Below are 26,143 nucleotides of genomic sequence, written 5' to 3' on the forward strand. Positions count from 1 at the left end.
GCGGTTCTCTTGCTCTGATAATTACTGAATACTTCCATTCTGGGGACTGAGAAATCATGTCCAATCAGATCTCATAAAAATCCAAGATGGTGAACACCTCAGCGATTAAGATCGAGAGTTTGAATTGCACTTCAGTGAGAGGTCTTTGTAGATCTGTTTGTTTAAATGGTTTAACTGAATTAGGAACAAAACTTATGAGGCAAAAACTTCAGGTGTTAAATATCTGTGGTTATGTACAGCACTAATCAAAAATATTCATAAAGCTGGAAACAGTCATTTCAATAATTGAACCATTTTTTATCTATCTATCACTGACCTGTTAGTTCTGTAGAAAGGACATTTACATTATTTACTGTCCAGTGTCACCTAAATAAGGATGAGGTTCCCTTCTGAGCCTGGTTCCTCTCAAGGTTCCTACCTCATATCATCTAAGGGAATTTTTCCTCACCGTCACCTCAAAATTCTCATTAGGGATAAAATAGTACCTTAACTTTAAACTTTATCATTGTTTTCTCTGTTTCTATACTTCTGTAAAGCTGTAAAGCACTATACAAATAAATTTAATTAAAATCCATCCATCCCTCCATCCCTCCATCTATCTATCTATATGAACCAATCAGGCATAATATTGTGTTTGTCCGCCTTTTGCGGCCAGCTCTGATCCGTCATCATGCACTGTGTATTCTGACACCTTTCTATCAGAACCAGCATTAACTTCTTCAGCTATTTGAGCAACACTAGTTTGTCTGTTGGATCGGATCACACGGGCCAGTCTTCACTCCCCACCAGCCTTGACCACCCATGACCCTTTTGCCGGATCACCACTGTTCCTTCCTTGGACCACTTTTGAGTTTTGCAGTTTTGGAGATGCCCTGATCCAGTGGTCTAGCCATCACAATTTGGCCCTTCGTCAAACTCACTCAAATCCTTACTCTTGTCCATTTTTCCTGCTTCTAACACATCAACTTTGAGGACAAAATGTTGAGTTGCTGCCTAATATATCCCACCCACTAACAGGTGCCATGATGAGGAGATCATCAGTGTTATTTACTTCACCTGGCACTGCTCACAATGTTATGGCTGATTGATGTCTATCTATCTATCTATCTATCTATCTATCTATCTATCTATCTATCTATCTATCTATCTATCTATCTATCTATCTATCTATCTATCTATCTATCTATCTATCTATCTATCTATCTATCTATATATATATATATATATATATAAATATATATATATCAGTGGTGGGTTGATATATTTAATACATTTTTCCATGAATGTGTATAAAATTATTCCCAATAGTCTATTCTCTACATTTCATAGCTTTTCTCTTGGTTGCGCTGCTTCCAGTAGTGTATATTTATGAAAAAATTATTTATCCAATCAAATTTCAGCCAGTGGCTGACATCATGTGTTGCCAGGGTGAAAAAAATATGCCTTAAGGCCTTCAGAATCAATAGTGCAGGGTCCCATAGCTTAAAATAAGTGGCAATGAAATTGTTACATCAGATTTCAAGTTAGCGTCACTGGGGCCATCTAGCAGGCATACGATTACGTCAGCAATTTCCCGTCCTTTGATTGGATAGTTGGAGTGGCAGCGAACCGCACATATACATTGTTTCTATCAAGAATGTCTTTTTTGAGAAAAGTAAGTGTAATAAAATTGACTATTCCTTATGAGGTGTAAAATACTGTAGCCTAATTTCTTTTTTACTTTGCTATTTAACGATTGATTAGTATCTAATGATGGTAATGATGATGATAATGATGGTATAAAGGTGGATTAATTCAGGAAGGACACCAGTGAAGGCCTAGGTGTGAAATGCACGGCCCGCCACTGATATATATATATACATACATATATATATATATATATATATATATATATATATATAGATAGATAGATAGATAGATAGATAGATAGATAGATAGATAGATAGATATAGATATGTATGTATGTATGTATGTATATACATATATTTTATCAATAAATATATATATTGATAAAATTTTATTTTTTTGTAATGTGAAAATATACCAAGATAAATCATGTTATATATATATATATATATGTATATATATATATATATATATATATATATATATATATATATATATATATATATATATATGTATATATATATATATATATATATATATATATATATATATATATATATATATCGGTGGCGATATATCTATCTTCGTCTGCTGAAACCAGACCATTGATGATTTGGATTTGTGCATTATCATGCTAGAAATTGAATTTTTTTTTCTTTAGCTATCTAACAAATGCCTGCAGGTTTTGTTGCAAAATAGATGGGTATTTGGTGTCATCCATGATTTTGACTACAGCCACAATCCCAGCTGAAGAGAAGCAGCCACATACAGTAGGATGATGCTGCTACCACCATGCTTCACTGTAGGTAAGATGTTCTTTTAATGAAAAGCTATATGTGTAATTTTGATGTGTAAAAAAAATATATATATATATATATATATATATATATATATATATATATATATATATATATATATATATATATATATATATATTTCAAAATTCAATTAAAAAACAAATTTAAAAAAATTTAGGGGGAAAAAGAAGAAACTAAGAAGAATAACCTGGTTGCACAAGATACTGATCACACCCAAATACAGAGCAACTGAAGTCACAAAAGAATATCCAAAACATCAGATGTACGATGGGAGCATTGGGAAGGCCATCATCAACAAGTGAAGTAACTGGTGAGATTACCAGGACCCCAAAATCTAGGAAACAACAAAAATTAAACATATCAAGAGACTTTAAAAGAGCTAAAGAAATATCTGACCTGTGTGTGACAACAAAGTCTCATATTCTTCACAAAAACAATACAGCTTTTCATTAAAAGAACATCTTACCTACAGTGAAGCATGGTGGTAGCAGCATCATCCTACTGTATGTGGCTGCTTCTCTTCAGCTGGGATTGTGGCTGTAGTCAAAATCATGGATGACACCAAATACCCATCTATTTTGCAACAAAACCTGCAGGCATTTGTTAGATAGCTAAAGAAAAAAAAATTCAATTTCTAGCATGATAATGCACAAATCCAAATCATCAATGGTCTGGTTTCAGCAGACGAAGATAAACATTTTGGAATGTGAGAAAAACGTAACGAGGGCTGTGCACAGGATAGGCCTTTGTAATTTGATAGATATGGAGCATATTGCAAGAAGGAATTAAATAAAAATGCTATGCTAAATTGGTAGACTCTCAGACCGAGTACTGTACTACAAACAAACCTACACTATATTGCCAAAAGTTTTGGGACGGCTGCCTTTACAGGCACATGAATGTAATATGGAGTTGACTCCGCCCTTTACAGCTATAACAGCTTCAACTCTTTTTGGGAAGGCTTTCCACAAGGTTTAGGAGTGTGTTTATGGGAATTTTTGACCATTCCTCTAGAAGCGCATTTGTGAGGTCAGGCACTGATGTTGGATGAGAAGGCCTGGCTCACAGTCTCCGCTCTAATTCATCCCAAAGGTGTTCTATCAGGTTGAGGTCAGGACTCTGTGCAGGCCAGTCAAGTTCCTCCACACCAAACTCACTCATCCATGTCTTTATGGAGCTTGCTTTGTGCACTGGTGCGCAGTCATGTTGAAACAGGAAAGTTGGGAGCATGAAATTGTCCAAAATGTCTTGGTATGAAGCTGAAGCATTAAGAGTTCCTTTCACTGGAACTAAGGGTCCGAGCCCAACCCCTGAAAAACAACACCTGAATTCAATGAATTGGAGGGGTGTCTCAAAACTTTTGGCAAGGTAGTGTATTAGTATAAGTTAAAGGGTATACAGACTTATGCAAACAGGCTAATGTAATTTTTTCCCCCTAAAATATTACTTATTGTTTTTTTCACTTGTATTCTGTTGGCTGCTGCATCACATTAACAGAGGTTAAGATCTGACATAATTTATTGGTGTATATATATATTATTTTTATATATTAACAGGGGCGTGTAGACATTTTATATTCGCTGTAAAAACACAACAGTCATTTTTGTATAATTGAAGAATTAGGAGTAGCCACAACATGTGGTATTATGTAAGATTAGCTTTGCTGTTGGGAGATTTCCAAATTCCAGACTATATAGCCTCAGCATGAAATAATGAATATAGGGAATGTAAGAGATGTTCAGATTTAGGAAAAAAAAGAAAAAGAAAGAAAGGACACTTCCAAGAAAAAAAGGGGAGGCGAGCTCCGAGAGGAGGAAGTTAAGATGAGAGCAGGGGCGAGGAAGAGGGGCGAGACATTAAAGTGGGGGCCAGTCAGAGGAGAGAAGCAGGAGCAGGGGGATGGGATACGAGGAGGGGACTTTGCTTGGACACAAGAGAAAAAACAGCTGAAGGAAGAAAACTGTACGTTGATTAGTTTTCACTAATGGGCCTCTGTAAATAACTGCCTTGACTCATTTAAGTCATCTTTAATTCAGCCGTGTGCCTTTGGGACTTGCGTGCCTCTGGGATGTTGTTTCAGTTAATCATTTAACTGAACTCGAGAAATTTGCTTTCGCAGTTTACTTAAGGTAAAGCGCAAGTGGCAATTCTACAAATTCAGCAGATCTCCAATTCTCCCAGCTGTCCTCGCTCTCATTAAGTGGACTCTTTTTTTTATGACCAATGTGGCACTACTGAAATAAAAAAAAAAGTATTGCTCAACACAAACACACTGCTCTAATATACACTGGCTAACACATTATTTTCTGGCCGTGTTCCACCGCTCCGTCCGAGCTCAATGCGCTTTCCCATGGGGATCCAGGGTGTGTGTACTGTAGTGTGAGTGCCTCTATAGCAGCCTGTGTTTACGCACAGTGCTTGTGGTTCCACTGTTTTCATGCCTGCGGTGTGTGGGCACAGGCCTGGCCGATACGACCGATGTACTCGTACTTATCTCCGACAGGGACGCAGAGGAAAGATAGACGGCTCTGCGTATGACTTGGATAATGACTTCATTCCCTGTAGGCGAAGCGACTGTTTATGCAGTTCTATCCAATTTGATCTAAATAACCTATAATATGAGTGCCTCCAATGGCATTCACGTAATTGCTCTGGCTGGTGGCATATGAAATTATGTTATCACGCTGTGGCAATCACACATACACACATACTTATGGTTGCTGAAACACGTTCGCTTAAAACATTATTCTGTATGGAATTAGGGACATTAAAGTAAAGGAGAAAATATGAGGAAACTCTTTTTACAACCAGCGTGAATCTTCACAAATTAGAAGTCATGTGTGCTATCAGGCTAATGCACAGTATGTAGGAGACGCTTTTAAATGAGTACCATAAATATTTGCATGTCATTTATAGTGGAGCAGATCTATATCTTGCCTCTCTCTCTCCATATATACGCTATATTGACGTCTGCCCTTACATGCACATGAATGTAATATGGAGTTGTCCCGCCCTTTGCAGCTATAAAGGCTTCAACTCTTCCACGAAGGCTTTCCACAAGATTTAGGAGTGTGTTTATGAGAATTTTTGACCATTCCTCTAGAAGACTATTTGTGAGGTCAGGCACTTATGTTAGACGAGAAGGCCTGGCTCGTAGGTGTTCTATCAGGTTGAGGTCAGGACTCTGTGCAGGCCAGTCCCCTGAAAAAACAACACCTGAATTCAATGATTTGAAGGGGTGTCCCAAAACTTTTGGCAATATAGTGTATATATATTTATTTATTTATAAACCCCATCCATTTTAAATTCCACTGAAGTACTAATTTGGTGTGAGCAGCCATGTTAGGAAAAGGTGTGAATATTTAACAGATAAGCTGATCTTCCATTGATTTGTTCACCTTTCTAGATGTTGTGCAATCATGGAAACAGAGATCACTGACCTGTATTAAGTCACGGTCTGCAAAAAGCTTTCAAAACATGAACAGGGTCATATTGTTGAACAGCATCAATCAGGACAGGGAGTGGAGAAAGTGGGACATTGGTGAATTTACTACAAACAGGATGTCCATCCGAGGCATAAAAAAAGGACAAAAAGAAAACACATCAGGGAAGCTGCCAAGAGACCTACAGAAACGTTAAAGGAGCTACACTTATCAGAATATCTGATCAGTACTGTACAAACTCTCATATTATACACATTGTTCACAAAAACAATACAGCTTAACAACCAAAGAGAATCTTACTGATTGTGAAGCATGGTGGTGGCAGCTTCGTGGATTTTCAGTGAGAACTACAAATATTTGTAGGTTATTTATGAACACGTTCAACTCCATACATTTAAAACTCCACTAAAGTACTGATTATCTCAACAATTTTAGAAAAAGGTGTCATTATTTGACAGATACATTGACCAGGCATAACATTATGACCACCTGCCTAATATTGTGTTGGTCCCCTAAAACAGCCCTGACCCGTCATGCACTGTGTATTCTGACACCTTTCTGTCAGAACCAGCATTAACTTCTTCATCAGTTTGAGCAACAGCAGCTCGTCTGTTGGATCGGATCACACGGGCTACAAATATAAATACTCTGCGGCCTCCATGATCTTGTTTAAGTTTCAGGTTTATTGTCATGTGCATAAAGAGTGATTTTTTAAAAAATAATCAATACAATTCATGTGCTAAACATTATAATGAAGTGAAAAGAGACACACTGGGAGACATTGCACAGGCAGTACAAATTTATAAATTATTCATGTATTCTAAGCAAATAAAAAATAATATTCTTTAAATAATGCAAACATTGTATGCAATCAAAATGTGACATGTTTTATATCAAACAATTAGAATTTAATCGAATGAATTTGTAATAAAAGTGTAGACAGTGTCGATGTACAGAGTTATTTCGACTGTCAGGTATAATACAAATATTAAGACAGGGAAAGAGGTGTTATTTAGTTGAGAATAATTGTATAGTAACAGAAACGTGTGTCCTGTGATGACCTGGAATCTCACATAAAAGCTGAGTAAAAGAAGAATAAAAAAAATTTATTTCCAGCGGTCAAATTCTTTGGGCTAGTTTCAGGTCTTTCATGTGCTTTGTAGATTGTAGGTTTAGTCTGGCTGAAGATTTCGCTAAAACCTGGCAACCCTAGTTAATAATATTGTCCCTTGTGTACTCCTCACTGGCGACAAGGAACATTTTTTTGAACACTATTAAACAAAGGTTGAAACCACTTCATGTCACCTGCTAGGTTGGGGATATTTTTCCTTGTCCTTGCCTCCTTCGGGTTGCACATTAAGGGTCGAAATCTACATATGAATTTTGCTAAAGCTGCTTTGTGCTTTGTAAGGGTTCTTGTTAAGAGCGTTATATAAATAAAATGGAATTAAAGATTCTCTATGCACTAATTAAGTTATGAACTAATGCATTCTTGGCACCTGCAAAGTGAATAAAATAAACCAAATCAGCACAAATCCGCTGCTTTTGGGAACTCCTGCTCGGTGCATTTCATGCCTTTTTAACCAGGAGCAGAAAGCGTGAGGGGGGATTGATACGTACTGCACAGCAACAGCACTGTGAGTAAGCTAATGATATGAACATTAGTCCTCAGGCTTGTGCTGTGTGGATCTCCTAACAAATCAGTCATATATGCCCATGTCTTTGTATTACGTCCTTGTATGACAGTAGTAGTTTATTGTCATTTACGCCACCATTAATGCCACAGTGAAGTGCTTCAGTCATGCAACTATTGACTCAGGTTTCTGCTTGCCATTGTCCACCTGCAGGGCCAGTCTCAATTAAGCCCTTGCACAAGTAGGTAATGGGCTTTCATGGACCACTTGAGAAGCCGTACAAACCAGTGAATGAGAGTGCTCCTCTCTCTGTCTCTCTCTCTCTCTCTCTCTCTCTCTCGTCTCCTATTCACCTGATGGTACATTCCCCCTAGTGAGTTTTCTAATTCTTTATCAGATATCTTTTTTGTTCTTCTTCATCCCTTCTAAGAGCACACACAAATGATCGTTCGACATCCGGCATTTTACTCAAAGTAAAAGTGCATGGTGACCCCTAATGTGCCACCATAATGCAGGCGGGATCTGGAAAGGCAGGCATGGTGTTGGCCGGGTGGAGGGGTGTGAGCGCAGTGCTTTTGATGTGTGCCCTGGCCGGGTCATGCCTGTCTGCTTGGCTCATGGCTCAGGGGACTCCATGGGACTTCACAACCTCCTTTTAGAGAGGCCGGGTTGGAAGCGAGGGACCCCCTGCGGCGTACAATGAATGGTCGCATACCTAGCCAATAGCCGTTTGTGCACTGGCCCGGGGGCTGAAAGAATGGCAGGAAGTGAAGAGAAAGGACAAGGGGGAGGGGAGAAAGTGCACATGAACTTGGCTGATACCATCTGCTATTTCCTCTGGAACCCCATTTTCTGCATCCCTGGTGTCACCATGCTGACTTTGTGGAACCACTTACATAGAACTCAGGTTCTATGTGCTCGAGAAATGTCTTGAACTAAAGGTTTCAGATTTAAAGTAAAAGCCATATTCACTTCTTATGACATGATAGGCTGCTGTTAGCAACTTCTTATTCCTTCCAGATGTTGGCTTGCAGCAAACGGTGGTTTCCCCCCTGTACTATGGTTTATAGTTGTGTGTGTACGGACCTGCTTCCTTTATTAATAACCAGGAGAACCGTCTCTCATCTCTCAAATCTCAACTCCCTAGTTACTGCCCGTATAGTACAGACTGGTAATAGGTGTGTGGTGGAGAAATGAAGAAAGAAAAGAGGAAGAGAGGTGAACTCTCTTAATACCTCAATAGAACCCCCAAACACACACACACACCCACACCCACACACACACACACACACACACACACATGCACCCCTTCTCCGACTGCTCCTGACAAAGGACAAGGGAAATGGACAGATCAAAGAGGCTCAGTCACTACCACACACTGCACTCCCAGTACAGTGTGTGTGTGTGTGTGTGTGTTTTAATATCATGGTGGGGACCTCACGTCCCCACAAGGATAGGATTATTTGACAGTTTTGACCTTGTGGAGACATTTGGATGGTCCCTACAAGGAAAATTTGCATATCTTAAAAAAATGCAGGTTTTATTAAAAAGAAAGAGAGAGAGAGAGAGAGAGAGAGAAAGAATGAGAGAGAGAGAGAGAGAGAGAGAGAAAGAATGTGAGAGAGAGAGAGAGAGAGAGAGAGAGAGAGAGAGAGAAAGAGAGTGTGTGTGTGTGTGTGTGTTTGCAGGTGAGAAGGGCAAAGAACTGGAACAATCTTTCAGTTGTACACAAGCAAAAAGTTAGAACCTTGCATGATTTAATGCGTTGCTGCTGCTGCCAAATGATTGGCTGATTAGATAACTGCAAAGTGCACAGGTGTTCCTAATAAAGTGGACGGTGAGCGTATAGTATAGTTTACAACATTTAATTACAAGTTGATTAAAACAATAAAAAATGGCCGAATAAATGCAATTTTTAAACTGATGATATATAATGCTAATAATCTATTTATACACACTGGCCACTTCATTAGGATTTTTTTATTATTATTATTATTTTTTTTTTTTTTTTGCAGTAATCTAATCAGACAATCACATGTTTGCAGAACAATGCACAAAAGCATGCATAAACAGGACAAAAGCTTTAGTTCACATCAAACCTTGTCATGGACATTGTTGCCAGATTATGGTTTATGATACAGATCAGACAGAGCAGAATGATCAGGCTGGGGTCAGCGCTGACAGGATGTCTACAAATAATCACTCTTTCCAACCATGTAAGCATCGCAGAACACACAACACATCAACCCGTGAGTTGGAGGAGCTTCAAACCACATCCGGTTCCGCTCCTACCAACCAAGAACAGGAATCTGAGGCTATCATGCCGACTCAACCAAACTAGACAGCTGAAAACTGACCAGGTAATTTTGTCTAATGATTCTTTTTTTTGTCTAATGGTGGTGAGGTAAAACTCCCTGAGATGATATGAGGAAGAGACCTTGAGAGGAACCAGGCTCAGAAAAGGGAACCTCATCCTCATTTGGGTGACACTGGACAGTAAATAATGTAAATGTTGATAATATCCTTTCTACAACAGCAACCTTGAGGAACTAGAAAGTCAGTGTAGTCCATTATAGGCTTAGCACAATGTTCTTGGCTGAGAGCTGATGTGGTTCTTCTTCTGTTGTAGCTCATCCACCTCAAGGTTTGATGTTTGGTGCATGCTGAGTTGCTTTTCTGTTCATCATGCTTGTAAAAAGTGATTCTATCAGAGGCCAACCTCTCTTATTAACAAAACCTTTCCACCCACAGAACAGTGTTTTTTATTTATTTATTTATTTATTTATTTATTTATTTATTTATTTATTTATTTATTTATTTATTTATTTATTTAGCACCATCTCTGTGTAAACTCTAGAGACTGTTATGTGTGAAAAACACAGGAGATCAGCACTTTCTGAAATACTCAGCCCATCTGGCACCAACAACTGTGAAATAAATAACAATAAATCACACAGATCGCAATTTTTAATTTTATTTTGATGTTTGCTGTGAACTTTACCTGAAGCTCTTGTCCAGTTTCTACCACTGGCTGATTAGATGACTGTAGGAAAGTGTACCTAATAAAGTGGACAGTAAGTGTACAGTTTACTACACATGCAAATGATTAATTCATTTCATTAGTAAAAAAAAAATCATTTATTTTTATTTCATATATTTAAAATATTTCATGATATTTAACTGTCTAGAATTGAAAACGTTTAATTATTAAAAAATAAAAATAATAATAATAAAAAATAAATGCCCAGCTTACTTTCACTCTATATAATAATTCAGATCTAAATCTAATAATTCAATTCATTTATAGTGTTTTTAAAAAAAAAAAAAAAAATTTCATAAGATTTCCATTGAAATACAGAATACTCATTTGCATGTTCTTCCTAGATTTTATTTAAACATTTTAGGAAAGACATTTCTTAGGTTGTTTGTATATTGTTGTCATTTTATTTGTTATCTATTAATACAGCATGAGAAGCAAAGTAAAACATTTTACAGTGCGTGACAAAAAAAGCTCTTGCATCTTAAATGTAAAAAAAGAAAAAGAAAATTAACTTATAAAGATATGTAAATAGTCTGATAAATATGCTTCTCTATTGTAGGAGAATCTAATAATATGCAATGAAGAGACTTGAATTAATTTACAGTTGATTTATGCTGCTATAATTATTTATTCCATGATCTTAAGATAAAACGTTGTCCCAATGTATGTCTAATTATTTTTCCTGTCAATCAGAAGACAAAAAAAAATATTTATATACACATTTCTATATGAGATCATGAAACAGTGCAATGTTCTGAACTTTTTTTCTTGTGTAGAAATGATCAGATTTCAGGTTAGTGTCTAAAAGGGTGAGGCTTTTGCTGCTAAGTGGAAAGTGCTCAAGGCTTCGAGCCCAATTCACAACCTATTTCTGGCTCGGAAAAGAGCTGTTTTCCACTATTTATAGCCACACGCAGAAAACACATTCAGATTCCTCGCAGACGCATGAAATCACGTTGCTACACTTCACTTCAGTCGGCAGTGTGACAACACCGTCTCCAACCAAACGCTACACAAAACATTCTGCACATAACTCTACAAGCGTGACTTCGACTAAAACAGCATTACACTATTACAATCGCACACGAGCCTTTTTTTTTACACCAGATTACACTGCACATTTATTCAGCGTAATATTTCCGGTAGAAAAATTCCCCAGAGGGTGGGTTTGTGCTATTTGAATACTTGATACAGCGTTCACGAACAGCTTTAATGAAAAACGGACCAAAACAAAACAAAAAACCAAAAAAGACAATAAAGCAACAACAACAAAAGCCCTTACTGATTAGATTTTGTTCTAATGAACACAATTCAGCCAGTTCAATTTCTCTTAAATCTCCAGCTCACGATTTCTGGAGGATTTCCTGTTTAATTTACAGATTTATGTCATATCTCTGAATAGTACCTTGTGTCTCATATTGTTCTAAAAGCTTGTAGTTGTCTTATTCTTTTTGTTTATGGTGTCTCTCAGGAAAACAAAAGGGCTTGAAACAAAAAAATAATTTTTTTAAAAACAGTTGTGTGTAATTATTTTGATATTTTTAGTTCATTTGTCAGAATGTTCTCGTCGTGTCGCAGGAAAAGGATCAGTGACACAGCAAATTCTATAAATGGCAGCAAGCGTTAAAACACTAGGTGTAACGAGACTTATGAACTCTACAATTTGAGAAAAGCAATAAAAAATAAATATAAGAAGTGAAGATTAGCGTGAGGATCAGTCGAGGCGGTGAGGACGGGCACACTGCACTCATGTAGAGCATATAGACTAACAGATTAAAAAAGAAATTAAAATTTGAAGTCACTCGAAACTCCTATTTCGCTTTTAAACCCAATAAGCTTAAATCTTCTGACACTCAAAGCCTCCATGAATTTTTAATCCTGGCTTTGATCATGGTTATGTTCTAGACAAGAAAAAATGGTTTCCCTCAAAAAAATTTTTTTTTAAGGTTACAGTAGCCCTGTGTCTGGAAAAGTAAGGGATGGGGGAAGAAAAAAAAAGATAGATGAAAAGAAAGAGATAGTAGTAGACATGCATGTGTACTGTAGTGTGTGTGTGTGTGTGTGTGTGTGATGGCAATATCATCAGACCTGATTGTAGGATTGACAAAAAAAACAAAAAACTCTGTTTCTATGACAACCCTATTAATTATAGAGGCTAGTAAATAACCAGAAATAAGAAAGGATCACGATGAACCATTATCAAGGCTGTAAAAAGTAATTACAGTAATTTCATTATTATATTAATACGCCTAATTGATTAGTCACTTGAATTGTATGAGTTAATGGTATAATTAAGACAAAGTTAATTGTTGGAAATCAAAAAATATTTAAAAAGTGGAGCTCATATTATTCCAAAAGTTTTAAGGTTACATTTTAACCCCGGATGGGTTTTTATTTTTAAATAAAAAAAAAAAAAAAAGTACATTTATTAAAAGCTGTAATCAATAAATCTGATGTTATTTGAACTGATTTATAATTCATAATATATTTTATACAGTAAAAAAAACAAACATATAAAATATATATAACTGTTAAAAGTTGTTGAAGATCCTGGAGTAAGCTGAATAAGAAAAACTTCCAGCTGCATGCATTAACCATGTTATGTAGGAAGTAGGAAGGTGTAAGTGAGACTATATGCAATCGTACATGAAGGGAAACCCAGTATGTTTGTACAACTGTTTCTAATTTAACTAAAGGTACTCTAACTGGTAAGAAATTCCAGGAATTGAAGTTTCTGGTGAAAAAAAATAGAAAAACCAACAACCCCAAAACAAAACAACTTTAGCTTTAACATTCATGTTAAATGGTTGAAGAAGGTGTAAGATGTATATAAGGAATGTGGAACATGTGAAATATTAAATGTTTAAACTAGTTAGGAACATGTACGGGTTCCACCGGATGGTATTTAGTCTAGTGGCCTTTTTTTTTCTAAATTTCTAAACAAAATCTGTTTTTCCTCAAAAGATGGGTCAGAAGATGCACTGTGCGGCGAAAAAGCCCTCTAAATACCGTCCAAGGTGGAAATGATTATAGAGCAGGAAGTAGCCGTTTCAATTTCAAATGGATAGCATTACCTTTCCTAGTGCGGGGGGTGGAAAAAGCCCCTCCTCCACCACTGCCACGCAGAACTACCAACCTGACCTGAACCTCACTGCCTACTCATTTACTCATCTGCGGTGGGGCAAAAGAGAAAGAAACAGACAGAGAACAAAAGATTTTTTTTTCTTCCTTCTTTTGTCCATCTGTCTTTGCTGGTGTGTTAGTGGTTAAAGAAAAAGTGGTGCGATCTGACACTGGTCTCACATCCAGAGAGCGCAGGGAGGGGAGCCGGCAGCTGGAAGTGTTCCGAGAGAGAGTAAGAAAACAAGAACAAAAGAAAGTAACAAAAAGAGAGAGGAAAAAGGGAAAATCGAGAGAGAGAGAACATGAAAGAGAGAGAGAGAGAGTTTAAGTGGAGCCCCTATATCCAGCCCCTAGAAGGGGCTCATTACAGGCAGACAGGCATGCCATGCCTGCGCAGGGTCACTGGGTTTAAACATAAAGTGGCCTTATGGAGTTATTACTGTAGCAGGCCTGAAAATCTAACACCCATCTGCTACAGAACTGTCCAGGCTTTACCTCAACGTTCAGCCTGCCACCCAGCCGCTGTTCAACATCACCCTTCAGGAATTTTTAAACACACCTTCAAATGTGTAAGAGCTATTTCTGAAGATTTACATGCCTATTATGTGTAACATTAAAATGGTTTACGGTGTGAGTGCGCATCAGTGTACGTTAAGATCAAAGAAAAATGACGTCAAAAAGAAAAAACACAATGACTCTAAATGGAGGCACTGACAGAAAGATTAAGAGCAATTACTGGTATATATACACGTGAATAGCTTTAGTATTTACCCATCTTTAGAAAATGTGATTATATTTTCTGTTGTATTTTCCGTTATACTCTAGCTCTGATTGATTGATGTGGTTCGTTTTCGTGTGCAGGATCGTCAATAAATAAGCACTAAAAACGAGCATGAGGCCATGTTGCCAGCATTAACATGGTTAAATTTCTTGTATTCTTGTGTGTAAAATTTGCTGGCTGCTCTTAAAAACATTAGGCGGCACAAACGTTTGTGCTAAAGCTCAGCAAGAGATGCCAAGCCAAGAGTGGATTTGGAGTTTTGCAGCCCATCTCTCGACAAAAAATGTCAGACAAAATGCGAGGCAGGCAGTCTCACACACACACACACACACACTACACTACATACACATAGCTCAGCACTACAGTACGCTCAGCACTACAGTAAGTAGGCCAAAAGTCATGTGAGGACAGAATTTGGATAGAGCACAAAATGAACAAAATATTAAAAAAAAGGGAGATAGCGAGACAGGCATGCACCAGCTGAGTGGGAGCGAATGCGAGACAGTAGGAAGGACGACTACTGATACAGAAAAAAAAAAAAGAAAAAGGAAAGAAAATGGGCCTGATGCTATTTTCTGTGCTGTCAGCTAGAGGGTAATCTGTAGAAGCTCTCCTCGGTAAGATGGCAGGCTAAGACCAGGCTAAGTCACTGAGCCGTCTTTCGAACGCTTACACAACCTCGCATACCTGAAATAGAGAACACGATCCCACACAGCAGCCAGAAAGTGCCATCAGAACAAGGAACCTGGGAAATCTTCGTTTATAAGTTGTATATGGAGAGTTTGGGGGGTATTAATGATGGAACAAATTATGATAAACAATATCAGGGTGAGAAATCCAGATTTTTCCAGAATCCTTTATTACAAATGATATAGTATTGCTAATAGGATTAAATCACTGCATTAGATAACCATAGAACTAGGTATATGAAAGAAAAAATATTTTTATCCTGCAATAACTATGACAGAATAACTTATGACAAAATAATGAAATCCAATTATCTCTGATAATTGGATTTCATTATTTAATATATATATATATATATATATATATATATATAAAATTATTGGATATATATATATAATTTTAATGTCACATTTAATCATGCCTGAATAAAAAAATAAAAACAAAAGAAAATATGAAAGTTATGTGACTTTTAAAGGGTTTCTAAATGAGCAATCAAATAGTTACATCGTAATAATGATATTGCTATCCTGAAGAAAATATGACTAAAACCTGATGCCAGTCTGAAAGGCATTACAGGGAGCTGAGTTTCATATCATAGGGATACAGTGAATAGTGTAGATTTTTTTTGCCATCCGGTGTTAAGGGTTAAAGAAACAAAAAGATTTCACTCTAAAGATTTTTTTGTCCAATCGCATCTGATTTCTCTTACGTTGTTCCATTACTTCCTGTTCTCCTTCATCTTAGACTGAAGATTAAAAGAGATGGACCTAGCATAGGTGAGTCAAACATAGCTGAGCCTTAACCACCACCATGGACTTGCTGCCATGATCTCCAGCGCTACTTTAGTCACATAAGCATCCAAAGGTCGTATATTTTAGATCATGGCAGCACTCAGGGTGCAGAGAAAACGCAAGCATACAAAAATCACATTCCACAATAGGATGAAGAAAATGACTGTGATCAACTTGTTGCATATTTCAAATGTTTTGACAAAAAAAAAATGTGATGCTGCCAAATGTCAAAAAAGCTCCAAGGCAATTATTATGCAGAAATTTGGAAATAACACAATATGTTAGGAGAAGACTTAGGCAGATAGAAATCTGCGACGATTATTATACTATAACAAAACAGATTTAACGCAGCGCAACCAAACAGAGAGATGTTTGAGTAATAAGCATGAGGCAGCGGACTAGCAAGCGTCTGAAAGGCGTCACGGGCCGTTGAGGTGCTTAGATACGTCCGGGCATCAGAATTTCGGTGTTGCTTTGTGCCGTACACACAAACACAGATGGACTAGCACACAGACACGGAGTGAGAGACTGAGCTGCCAACACCCTTTTCTCACCATCTAGAGACCTGGCTCCACTAACTGCTCCTGGCGAGCGGCTGAGAAGCGATTGTCAGCCACTGTCATGCAAATCTCCCAGCCTGCAGTGACAGCAGCATCACTATAGTTACAGACTGACTGTCTTCAGAGAGAATACTGACAGTCTGCATATTAATGACAAATTAATCAGGCTAAAACAAATCTGGGGAGGCTAGATGTGAAACGAGGAACAGACTGAAAACCAGACTTTGCCTTTTTTTTGGGACATTACCAATTGTTTTTATTATTATTATTATTATTTCATTTACTAAACATCACAATGCAAAACCAAATATATATTAAAAAAATACAACAAATACTGAAGAGGTTCATGAACTGTAAAAAAAATGACATTTAACAGACCCTTACATTATCTTTCCAACTATTCAAATGTTACGACTCTTAAAATGTGTACGATAATATTTTATCTATTTATTAGAGCCGTTAAAATTTTTATTCAGGAAATTTAAAGAGCCAGAATGAACGGGGTCCAACTTAATATTATTTGTACTTGTTTTTGAGTTTGGATAAAACATTCAATTCAAGTCAAACATACACTAACTATCAACCTAATGATAAATATAAAACATTGATACTGTGGAGTTGTGATTTCCAGCACTGTAACTGATAAAAAATAAAAATAAATAAATAAAATAAATAAAGCCCACACTGGCTGATTTCGCTTCACAGATTATCTACTCGTGTACAGCATCAAGTCCTTATTTCTCTACATGTGCTGTTAATTTACAAACCATAACACCTTCAGATATAACCTCTCTCTAGCATCACCACCATACACTCTCAAACCAGAAGGTATTTAATTAACGCCTTGCTAATGTAATGTTAGCAAACAGCACGCGTGGCTCAGGCAAGCAGTCACAACGCGTGTGGAAGCAATGTACAATTCGGCGAGCAGCGCCAGTGAGCCGAGCCAAAGAGCCGCATGGCGCTCACCCACAATCTCGTAGAAGATTTCCACTGTCTCTCCCAGAAAGCACCACGGCCCTCAGAGCACTGAAAGAAGTATACTGTGCTGTCTGAGGAGGCCAAGCCGAGGGGAGAGGATGACAGAGCTGACCGATGTGTGCATTCCAGTGCTGGGCAGAACCCATGGCTGAGAGAGAAGCGCTGGATATACGCCGATGACATTTCCCTCCTCGACTAATTAGTTTAGACCCACGCTGGTTAATCGGGTTTGGTGTGTAGGAGTCATGTTTAAGCCCCTTAAACCCAGCCTCAGATCTTAGGGGCCTTGTTTAGCGAGAGGGCAGTAGGGTCAGTATGTGTGTGTGTGTTGAGTTTTAGTTCTTTCATTCACACACCTCTTTATTGAACACAGATATGCATTCCTCCAATTTCATAAATCTATAGCACAGTGATGCAGCCTTGCACTCACTAAAAGTACATTAGCGACGTACTTTACATATTTATGTTCCAAGTAAACAGATTTGCAGGACTAACCTTGATGGATTTCGAATTTTTTTGACCGGACATGATTCAAAAGACTGCAATGCTCTCTAAATCTCCGCTTTATTTTAACATATCCCATACCTAAATAAAAGTTCTTTAGAACGTGTGCTGGACGTAAAATTCCATTTACTTTGATTAGGACCGCGTACCTGATCTTAAAAAGAGCACATCCAGTCATTTCTAATGATTTTTAAAGCAAAAACTAATTACCCATCTCCACTCTCAGGTCAAAAGCAGGAGAATACGAAGGTCAAGATCATTCTAGGTTCATTTGTGCTGGAAGGTTACGCTGAGAAAAATACTGGCAAAAAAGCCTGCTGCCATGTTATTCAGACGAATTTACAAGGCTGAACTCTGATGCTGGGGGAAAACACAATCGTATCAAGAGAGCTGAAGACGTTGGTATGTGTCATATTATTTAGTGTCAATCAGCAAAAAGAAACGATTATAGAAACGATTATAGCATCAATGTTGTGAGGAACAATAGATAGTGATAACACATCATATCACCGAACCCTTATCTACTGCCTCTGCTGCAGGAGTGAAAAAGAAACGCTGCAGGATTTGGGGTTCAGAGCAACACCACGTGCTTCAGCGCCATCTTGTCTCATTTACCTACACAGGAATTCCGAGAAAGCTCCAGATGACTGTTTGCATCAGGACAGGCTCGATCTCATATCACTGAGCATGAAAAACAATCTGAATAAACTAACGCTGTAACTTACATGCATTCTGAGAAACAGGATATTTGATCAAATCAGTCGGGGTTTTTTTTTGCGGATAAAACTGGCAGCACGATCTCGATTAAAGCTTGGCAGGAAGGTGAGACCAGATCTGTGTCTCGGACACCTGAAAGAGCAATGCTATGAGAAAATGTGTGTTTGTGTGTATATGTGTGTACACGTGTACGTGTGTGTATGTTTGCATGTAGGAAGCAGCTTGGAGCTTCCCAGCCATGGGCGTCACCCACTGTGGTTCTGTCTCTGTCACTCCACCTGCACAGCGTCCCTCACTGCAGCAGCCTTTGTTCTAAGCACCTGGCCCTGCCCGGCTTTGCTACTCCACCTTAAACGCCGGGCTCCTTTCCCTATGTCTAGTCCACCTTAAAACTAACAGGGCCTCTCTGAGGCTGCCCCTGTGCCAAAGGAGTGCAGCGTGAGGAGCAAACAATAGAACTGCAGCTCAGATACCAAAGCACTGCAGAGACAGGGGCAAAGCCCATACTGAGACACACACACACACACACAAAGAAAAACTGAAATCCCAGCAACAGAGGCTTGGCCATTTTCATTAGAAAATCCAGAAAGCAATCTAAGCAGAGTGTACCAGACAAATCCTCTTACGAATGCAGCTACCTGGACAAGCATCCAGACAAAGTGCCTCACTGCTGATGGACAGCATCCTCCCTGTGAAATGGCAACGCGAAGTGGCTGGGCTATCTTTTGGTTCTGTGCTGGTTAATGTGGAATGTGATGGCACTATACTCGTCATACATTAGGATGTAGCTGCTGCCCACACCGCAATGCGCCTCTGCCCATGAAACCCTACACACATTCCCCCAGCTTTTTATTTTATATTCATTTTTTTTTTTACTTGTCACTCTATTCCATTAGGTATGAGGTGCCATTTTAAAGAGCACTCAGTCAGCTATGACCTACACAAGAGGACATTCAGAGTCTGGGTAGCATGGATAGTGGGAGGATCAGCACAAAGAAATCCACTATCAATAAGCCTCCTGTGCTGATTGTTTATCGATATGTAAGCTATATTAGGAGCGCTTTGTCTGTGCTGTGCTGCTGCTGCTGCTATGTTATATTCTCTTGAGTGGTTATCATTTTCTGTCCCCGCTTAGGAGAAGACGCCCTAATCCGTCTGAGGAGAGAGTCAGATTTTTCACAAAGCAAAAAAAAAATGATTGCACCGACTTACACTTCCAGCAAAACTGCACAGCAATGCTACGTACTAAAGCTATGCCATGCAGCAGTGGAGCACACACACACTCCCAGACGCACACACACACACACACACACACACACTCCCAGACGCACACACACACACACATTAAGCAGGCTGTAGAGAGAGTGGGTTCATGTCTTCAGAGCACAAGGTTGAGGATTCTCACTGAGGTCAAACACAAGTGTACCGAGCCGTAAGCGTCACGCTCTCATCAGTACTTTGTGCTGCTCTCAAATCATTAGGCAAAGACAAGCCAGCTCGGAGAAGACAAATACACTCATACAGTATGGCCTCGCTGAGGAGAAACCGTACATGACTGCTCATTTGCTCCTCGCGGTTGTGCATCGGAAAGGAATCCTCCTCTCATAACTCCTCTCACAATGAAGCCTCAGCTGATTCGAACCACAAATGTGTCACATGACCCCTGATGCCAGCATTCCATTATCCCTCCCCCTTCCAAAAAAGCCATCTTCTCTTCATAACCCTGCCTAGCTTATATCCTTTTTTTTTTTTTGGCCCCCAGTTCACTGTGGATTCATTTCACTGTTGATTTGGCTTTAAAATGGCTTTGTCTCCCACAGTGTTAGGATGATGGAGTACCCCTCCCAGCTCCCAAGAGCCTAACCCGTGCACAGAACAGCAAAACGTCACAAGTTAGGGTCTCAGGGATTGCGAGAGGCACATGGTCAATATCTGTGTCTGTTCTGGGAACGCAGCAAACCTGCAACGACATCAAAACAAAAGCATCATCCTTAATGTGTACATAGAGGGTCGAGCTGGCCGACAGGAAGACTGGAGCAAATGAAGCCCCGTCTCGTTAAATCTTCAACTTACAATAATTAGCATTAATAATCATTAAAAAAATTTAATTAAAATTGCCCTTCTTATAGCGCTATAGCATTCACCCCATCCCCCCCACCCCCTCCTGTGACACACAACAAGTGCAACCTTCAGCCAGACACAACACTGACACCTCCCCCCTCCCCCAACTCTCTGTCTCTCTCTCTCTCTCTCTCTCTCTCTCTCTCTCGCCCCCCGGGCCCCGATGCCATTCTATACCACTTTGAAAAAATGTCCTCACAGGTAAACTTAGTCGCCCCATCAATACGCTCCTCTCACAAGCACTCACACACACTTACAGGCATAATAACCCTGAAACTCTGGCGCCAAGTCATACTCCCATACTCCGCTCCTGCATTAATTACTCTAAACGACAGACTAAAGCATTAGACACACATATTAAAGTAGCTCACAGTTTTGAAACAAAGGGGGTTAGTCACATCAAGCATACAAAGAGTTCCTGAGCACATACGCTACCTGGCTACAGAGGAAAATGAATGGAGCCACCGCAAGCCGGTTTTTTTTTTTTTTCTTTTTTTTTTTTAATTTACGGCACTGAAGAGAGAAGATAGGAAGCGAGAGAGGAAGAAAGGATAAAAAATATATATATTTTTGAGGAACTTACCCAGGTTTGGTTAAGGATAAGGATATAGCTGACCGCTTTCTCCCCGTAGCCTGCTGGACAAAAGAAAGACGGAGTGAGAGGAAGCGGGAAAAACGAGAGTGAGATAGGAGGAGAAACAGAAAGAGAAATAGACATCTTAGATTTCAAAATTTGTCTTCAGAGCAAGAGCGCCGATGAATATACAGTACATGCGTGATGGGGCGGGTGATAAAAGGAAACGTGGAGCATAGCGCAGACGAACAAATGAGGGAACAGGTTGGCGGCGAGATCGAAGCCCAGCTCCCATCCCACACTCCAAGGCAACGAGAAAAGCCAGGTGGGTCGATGACAATGGTGATGACGATCACGGCGCTGTCGGAAGCATGCAGACTGGAAAAAGCGTGCGGGGAGGAGACGAGCCCGAGAGGAACTGCGACTGCCAGCCAACGGCCAGGGCCACAACACCAGCAAAGCATACCAGTCTAGTGGATCTCAGAAGGGGTGGGGGGGGGTGGTTATGGGGGGGGGGGGATAGAGAGCGCATGCAATGCAGCCAGCCACACACACACACACGCACACACACACACACTTTCACTCGGTCACTTCACCTCACTGGTCCAGAGTTGATTAGCTACGGCGGCTCCATGTAGGCGTATATCCCCGGTTTCAGAGCCAGTGAAAAAAAACACACAAAAAAACAAAAAGAAAGCGCAAATCTCCCTGACGAGAAAAGCTGCTGGACGAGGCGACTGAAAAGAGGCACAGGCATCAGTGCACTGTGCTGCTTCTGCTCCACTCTCCACACCCCCTTCTTCTCTTTCATTCTCTGTATCTGTCTTACATTTCTCCCTCCCTCTCTCTCTCTCTCTCTCTCTCTCTCTCTCTCTTGCTTGCGCTCTCTCCTCACACACACACACACACACTCTCTCTCTCCCGCCGTGTGCACACTTTTCCTCTCATTCCATCTCTCTCTGAGCAAAATTAAAGGGGTGGGGGGTGCAGGAGGAAAAGCATGACATCCCCCCAGTACTGCATTTATAAATCCATGTTGAGTGGCAGGACGGAAAAAAAAAATTAGGGAAATAGAGAGGGAGAAAAGTAGTATCATCCATATATTTGCTCTCACAGCTGCGATTAGTTAAAGTCAGAGGCCCACCTCTATGCCATATCAACCCCAGAGCCAGATAGAGCTAGAGAGAGAGAGAGAGAGAGAGACCGAGGGAGAGAGAGAGAGAGAGAGAGAGAGAGAGAGAGAGAGAAAAAGAAAAGAGGGGGTTTGAAAAAGTCTTCCGCTTTGGTTTCATCCATCTTCTTTTAATATGGCCACTCTCTTTTATTTCAGCCTATATCTTGGGTGTTAATCAGAGTATGGGTTTCTGTTCTACGTCTCATGCACAGGCAGGTTTAAAAAAGGAGAATAAAAGAAAAAGAGAAAGACAGAGAGAGAGAAAGAGAAAGAGAGAGCTGGTCCTATAAACATAGCTACATGATGTGCTTGGCTTATAGAGGCTACATTTAATCTCCACTGGTTCCCCCAGGCTTGGGGTGAGAGAGGCGGGGGAGAGAGCTGCCAGGGATGATGGGGAGGAGGGACGAAGAGAAGGGGGAATGTCGACGTACAACAGCGCACAGGCGCAAATCAGTGACACTGTATCTGAGGGGAAAAAACGGGGAAGAAATTCCTACAACACACTTCCTTCTTCCTTTTTGTGTGTGTGTGTGTGTTTTGCACCATGTCTCACCTTCCTCATTCTGTCTTGGGTTCAATTTCAAATTCTCGGCGACTAGCAGGCCATGCGTTTTGTCGCCTGTGTCAGAGAACGACCCGCACATCACCGCTCGCTCTTCACCTTTACGACTCGGACGATTTCCCTTTTAAAAATTTCTCCCTTCGCTGCAAGCTCAGCCCCCCTTTTCTCGCCACTGCTATCCTCATTTATCACCCTTTCCTCGTCCAGATACAGCCAGCCATCAGGCAGACGCTAATATTAGACCGCCTTTGACAGTGCCGGCGGCCATCGCGCGCCTCTATGAAGCAGACACATGCACAGCACACACATGTGCATGGCGTTGCAGCTTGAAAAAACATTCTAAGCAAGGATGCTGCGTCCCATCTCAACACTCTGCACTGAAACAAAAGTGAAGAAGCTTGATTTAGTGCACACACCAGTGTGTGTGTGAGTGGAGCTCGTTTTTCAAGCGGGGAAGACATCGAGCTTGTGTGTCAGGAAGTGATGTGAGCGACAGCTTTCATGTCAAACATACACGAATGAGAGACAGCAGCTGGTGTGTGAAGACATGAGGTCTGAGGAGAGAACAAGAGAGAAAATGCAAAGCTCTCCATCCTTAAATCTACGTATGTAGCTCTTTCACCTGTACCGTCCAGGAAATGATTACGTCACTACAAAAATATGAAATAAAATATGTATGTATGAGAAGGTACATTACGTCTTAAAAATTCTCTTTGCAGTTCATCCTTGGAGAGCGCTTAGTCTGAGTAATTACAGCGCTATTACATAGTATTAATTATAGTATTACTCATGGTAATGACACAGATTAAATAAAAATGAGCAGATTTCAATCAGTGATGTTGAGAGATATTCAGTAACTTCTGAGAGGCTGGTAATCATTTTGTCAGCATCATTTGCCCTATAGACAATTTTTTTACAGTAGGGCATCATCTCAAATCTCATAATTACCATCTGCAAAGACATACGACTGACATTAACATGGCATGACATGACAGTAAGATCATCAAGCGTCTGATAGGAAAAAGTGTGCCAGGCTGAGGGACCGGTAGATACTGACAGGGAAAGAAAGAAAGAAAGAAAGAAAGAAAGAAAGAAAGAAAGAAAGAAAGAAAGAAAGAAAGAAAGAAAGAAAGAAAGAAAGAAAGAAAGAAAGAAAGAAAGAAAGAAAGGAGGCTTGGTACTTCGTGGTTGATGTTATCACACCAAGCAATACCTTGATAGTCACCTAAAGTACTCAAGAATAAACAATTACACACAGACACACACTGATGATTTAACACAGAAGAAACTCTTCACGCAGTAATTTTACATTAAAACACTATCAGGTTACGGAACCGAGACAAATCGCCGTAGTGTCCGCCCATTGCTGCTGGGTTAGAATGCATGGGTAGGAGCGTGAGGTTGTAACGCTACACCACTGGAGGGCAGTCTATTGCTCTCTAACCAAGTCAGAAAGCAGTTTATCCTCCAACAAGCAAGATGTAACTGACAATCATATCCAGTCTAACAAAAATCTACTATTAAATAAAGTAAATCGCGACTGTACAACTTCAGTAGCAGCCTCAGTTTTTGTAGCTTGTGTAGAAATGACATGACTTCTTTCAGGTAAAGGGGGTGTGGTCAGGATCGAACAGGAATATTAGCACACTGACCTAACAGTTCCTCATGAGCCCTTGGCTGCTGTTGTAGAAAGGACATTATTTAGTTACATTTACATTATTTACTGTCCAGTGTCACCCAAATGAGGATGAGGTTCCCTTCTGAGCCTGGTTCCTCTCAAGGTAAATATATATATATATATATATATAATATATATAATATATATTTACCTTGAGAGGAACCAGGGTTAGGGTTTTATATATATATATATAATATATATAATATATATTTACCTTGAGAGGAACCAGGGTTAGGGTTTTATATATATATATATAATATATATAATATATATTTACCTTGAGAGGAACCAGGGTTAGGGTTATATATATATATATATATATATATATATATATATATATATATATATATATATATATATATATTCATAACATATTCGGGTCCAATTGTACATATTTTTTATAAATTCATCACAGTTGGTCATTTATGACAGCGCAGCACAGTTCAGATTAATTAAACATACGAACATAACTAACTAACTCTACTCAGTCTTCTAACCCGACCCTAACTCTTATACATTTATTACAAAGTTTAATAGCACTGAACAGGCAGACAGAACTGCAGAAAGACGGCAAGAGAAAAGAATTACGCTGAGATATTTAGAGATTGGTGCTGTTTTATGACTCTACTGAAAGAAATAAACTCGACAATGTTACTTACCTTTTAGTTGCATTTCTGTTGATTTTTCTACTATGTCATTTACTAGATATTGAATTGTAGAAAAGACCGATTATGAATTTGGGTTTAAAAAAAAATTCTGCTCTTGTAGTTATTGCTGGAAGAAATAAATGAAAGAATTAAAGACTGTCACTACTATTTAGTTATACAAGATTTTTTCCAAATTCTGTTACGGAAATGTAATTGAATCATCTCATGAATAAATGACCAAATATTTGAATTATTGAACTGTTTTGACAGAATGGTAAGCCATGCTTCATTAAATTAGGATTTAATAATTTTTTTTATTACTTCATTTTGCCATGAGGAGTTTAGAAACATATATAATGTTTTGGTATTTTTTTTAATGTCAAAATATAATATTTGTATCATATATCTGAATTCAGGTTATGTTTAAATCTTGTGCTGAATGTGAATAATGTTGCTTTCAAAGTATATAGCCTTTATTTTTCACATATCCATTACAGCACAGTGAAATTCTTTCTTCACATATCCCATCCTTGGAGGTAGAAATAGTTATAGCTGGTACTTGGCTCACTTTGTTTTAATCTTAATCATTCTAATGCTAATAATTTGTATTAATGCTAATAACTTGTATAACTTGTATAATTTGTATTATTATTATTACTATTATTATTATTACTGACTT

At 39.0% G+C, this 26,143-nt stretch overlaps 1 long non-coding RNA gene across 1 annotated transcript in view; it reads right to left on the minus strand.

Annotated features, from left to right (window-relative positions):
• Window positions 1–22,203, minus strand: part of LOC131368427 (uncharacterized) — a 34,040-nt gene extending 11,837 nt beyond the window's left edge. Inside the window, exons 1-2 of the long non-coding RNA XR_009207037.1 lie at window positions 21,997–22,203; window positions 21,410–21,459 (exon numbers count right to left, since the gene is read on the minus strand). This is a non-coding gene — a long non-coding RNA (uncharacterized LOC131368427). The remainder of the gene's footprint in view (window positions 1–21,409; window positions 21,460–21,996) is intronic.
• Window positions 22,204–26,143: the final 3,940 nt, after the last annotated feature.

Source organism: Hemibagrus wyckioides, linkage group LG17, assembly GCF_019097595.1.
Source record: "Hemibagrus wyckioides isolate EC202008001 linkage group LG17, SWU_Hwy_1.0, whole genome shotgun sequence".
In the NCBI taxonomy this organism is placed as follows: Eukaryota; Metazoa; Chordata; class Actinopteri; order Siluriformes; family Bagridae; genus Hemibagrus; species Hemibagrus wyckioides.